The sequence below is a fragment of the Populus alba genome, chromosome 7, assembly GCF_005239225.2.
Source record: "Populus alba chromosome 7, ASM523922v2, whole genome shotgun sequence".
NCBI classification, from domain to species: domain Eukaryota; kingdom Viridiplantae; phylum Streptophyta; class Magnoliopsida; order Malpighiales; family Salicaceae; genus Populus; species Populus alba.
This window is the reverse complement of record NC_133290.1, coordinates 6863506-6867881: the sequence shown is the minus strand read 5'-3', so window position 1 is coordinate 6867881 and position 4376 is coordinate 6863506.

The following is a 4376-nucleotide window of genomic DNA, read 5'->3' as shown; positions in this document are numbered from 1 at the left end:
TTAAAAAAACCGATGTAAGAAATTGGATGGAATAGGCCTAGTTGTAACTTTATTTATCAACAATACATTTTTCTTCTCACAAACTTAAGATTAAGCTATTGCATGTTGCAAATTTTGATCATTCAACCAATTATAACATTGAACAATTATTTATTAATTTATTTTTCTATATTGTTTTTTAGTAAACAATCTTGTTGCCACTTCTTTTGTATTCTATGTTGTATAGTTAACTTAGAGCTCGTTTGATATTTTGACGGTGGTTGTTTTTTAAAAGGATTATTTCACTTAGAAATGTATTGAAATAATATTTTTTTTGTAAAAAAAAATTTTATTTTTGACATCAACATATCAAAACGATATAAAAACATTCAAAAAAATTAATTGAAAGTAAAGAAATTTTTTTTCAAAAACATTTTTGAAACATAAAAACAAATAAGCTCTTAGTAACATTGTAGGTTTATTTTAGTTGTATGTACTAAACCAAGAAAATCTTCTCAACCTAACTAAAACCTAATTACCAAAATAATAATTACAACTGGTCGAATTTAAATTAAACATACTACATTATATTAAAATTAACAATTATTAATACAATATAAATTAAACTACATGTCAATAATTTATAAACAAAGCAAGTTTAATGTCAAGTTACAAACATAACAAAGACTAGTAGTTAATTTTCATGTCTTTTTAGTTTTAAACTTCATTTACACAATAAAAAATAGACAACAAGTTTATACGTCATAGAAAGAAGTTTAAAATACACACAAACACATCACCATTACTTAAATTAAAAATACTAGCAATAAACTATTGCTCAGGTTATGTTTATAAAAGACATGTAATCAAGTTTATACAATATAAGATTACAATTCAATAACTACATAATATAGTACACAAATTAATCATGTATCATCTTTCATTATCCTTATCATAAACTCCAAGAATACATCTCTTTTCAAACACAATAATATCTTGTTTTATCCAAAGGCAAAGACATTGATGTTAGCATATATGCAATGAATTTGGTAAACATAGAGTTTCTTGCTAATTGAAGAACAATAATAACAATCACTGCTACAAATTGACACCAAATAAAGAGCTCAAGATCCTTAATAGCCACCTAAAAAACACAGTTTAAATAAACATCAGCAATCATTGACAATTGAAGAAGAGAACAATCTTCCAAACTCTAAGAAACTCGTAACTATATAGCAAGTAAACACATAGACCCATTCAAGACACTAAGAGTTCTAAAAAAGACCAAAGAAACGAGATAGACATTTTGCATGCCACTATATACGCTCTCTACACCTATCTAAGAGTTAGATGAAACCAATGATGTTAAGAAAAGAAAATAGTATAATAAAAGGATGAATGTCTTATACAATCTCAGTCCCAAATCAAATAAAAAAATCCCTGAAATTAAACAAATAATAAAAAAATTAGAAACCTAATGAAACCAAAATAGAGGAAAAAAAAATATTATCTCGCATCAGCCGAACTAGAAAAGCCAATTCAAAAATCTAATGCTCTAAAAAAAAAAACAATAGTTATTTTCTTTAGTAAACACTCTAATCAATTGCAAGCCTAAAAAACTAAGCAGCCAACACACATATATAAATAGGGACACACAAAAGCAAAACAACATAAAGAAACCTCCATATTGCGTCACAACATGCATGCTCCCTAATCACCAAAACATAAACATGGCTCTTAAAAATGACAAAAATAAGCAATTGGATTTAATCAAATGCAAAGACACTGTCAACACATAGACAACAAGCTTGTTAAGGATAAAGTTTCTTACTAATCAAAGAACAACAACGTCAATCATTGCTGCAAAATGACACCAAAAAAAGAGCTCAGGATCCTCAATAGCCACCTAAAAAAACACAATTTAAATAAGCATCAACAATGCTTAACAATCAAAGAAGAGAATGTCATTATATATGCCTCTTGCACCTCTCTAAGAGATAGATGAAACCAATGATATCAAGAAAAGAAAACAGTACAACAAAAGGACAAATGTCCCATACAATCTCAATCCCAAATCACATAAAAAAATCCCTGGAATTAAGCAAACAATAAAGAAATCAGAAGCCTAACGAAACCATAACAGAGAAAAAAAATCTTGTCCCACTTTAGTCGAATTGAAAAAGCCAATCATGAGGGCTATGAGGCACAAAAACCTCAACCCATCCCATCCAAAACCAATAATATGTCCAATCCCAGAGAACCAAAACAATACCCTCCCAAACAATCACCAAGTAACGAGGAACAACTGCATTTAATGCCAAATCCTAGAACACTTAACAATTTAAAAAAATTAAAGGCTCATCAAACATTTATTGACCAACCATAACCCAACAATGCAAGTCAAGCCAAAACCCATCTAAACTCACCAGTTCAGCTAAGACATACATTGTTCTTCTTGAGAAGAGCTACTAGTGCACAAAGCAGAAACCTCAAAGATGTTTAAGTCGCATACAAAGCCACCAAAACACCTATAGCCAAGATGCACCAACCTAGAAACCCTCACCTCACTCCAATAAAGGAACATGCAAATAGATCTCCAAGCAACTTCACATCATATAAGAAGACTATCAAGAAGTAGATCCACATCACGAGCACATTGCTCCAATCTATGGTGTTCTTACTCAGACTAAGGACTTCACTAAGGCTTTTTAGTTTTTTGTTTTTTTTTGTGATAATAAACTTTAATCGGCAATTTGTTTTCCCCTCATCTTCTAACTACAACACCGAATAATAGACTATATTGACTTGGTAAACTAAAGTAACTATAATATTCACTTCAATAATGGTTAAAAAAAAATACCCTATTTAATAATCAATAACAATGAAATAAAATTAAATCAATGGTTCTGTTCATTTTTGCGGTTCAAAAGCGTTTTTGAAAAATAAATATTTTTATTTTTTTTCTTTACTTCAAATTAATTTTTTTTAGATCATTTTGATATGTTGATATTAAAAATAATTTTTAAAAAATAAAAAAATATTATTTTAATATATTTCTAAATAAACAATATTTTAAAAAATAATCGACCTTACTTGAAAATAAAAAGCAGGGAAATGGTGACGGTTCTTAAAATCTTGATACTGTCTAGATTAGAGGATGTTACTATCATTTACAACAGATAAATTAAAAATAATAATAAGAAAAAAAAAAAAAAAAAAACTACCTTTTGCTACGACAACTATCACGAGTAGTAGAAAAAACAATATATATTTATTACTATTTACTTTTCACTGCCTAATGTCACAAGAGTCACATTAATGAAATGGACAATCAGAATATGCATGGAGACGTGACTCGTGCTGGGTCTCCAAAACAAACAAATTCAAGTCTAAGATCACCAAAAGTAGTCCTCTTTTCTAGGTCCCCTCCTTTTGGACAGACACACTTCGGGCTACCAAAACACGTCTGCGGCAGTTATTGCTACTTTCAAGTAGGTGATTGTATTTGATGTTATGGTATTTTATATTTAAAAATATATATTTTATATTTTTAAAATTTATTTTTAATACTACCACATTAAAATAATCTCAAAATATTAAAAAATATAATTTAAAGCAAGAAAAAGTAAAAAAAATTCAAAAGCATTTTTTAAACTAAAAAAAAAACACAACCTAAGTCAAAATTATTAGTGTTTTTTGATGTTATCTTTTTTTTTTTAAGCTTGAAAATATATTATAATATTTTTTCTAGATTTTTTTTACATCAATGTATCAGAATTATAAAAAAATAAAAATTTCATATTTTCTTATATCAACGTAATCAAATATAGTTTCAACAAAAATGACAAACAGCCTCTGAGCCCGTTGCACATGTCAATTTATTATCATTTAAGGCTGTCATTTTTCCATTTGAGTGTATATACGGGTCTTTGATATTATTATAAGATAATCTTAATCTCACTCGATACGTAACGTTAATGACTAATTACTGTCGCCCTTCAAGTATTTTATAACAACCGTTGAAAACTTGTCACAGACCCTTGACTAGTTAGGTAAGATGATGCATGTGGAATTAGTCGGTCATCAATGATGTGTTTGGTATATGTTTCTATTTTTATTTTATGTTTTTTTAAAATATTTTTAATTTTAAAAAATATTAAATTAAATTGATATTTTTAGTTTTTTTTTATGGTTTTGATGTACTGGTATTAAAAATAAAAAAAAATATTTTAATATATTTTTTTAAAAATAATTATTTTAAAAAACACACTCCACTGTAATCTCAAACACCTTCATAAATCCTGGAACATATAATTATAAAAAATCTTTAAAATCAAAATTTAATACCTCTAACTATTAACGAATTATTTTTAGTCGAATATTAGACTGGGTTAATG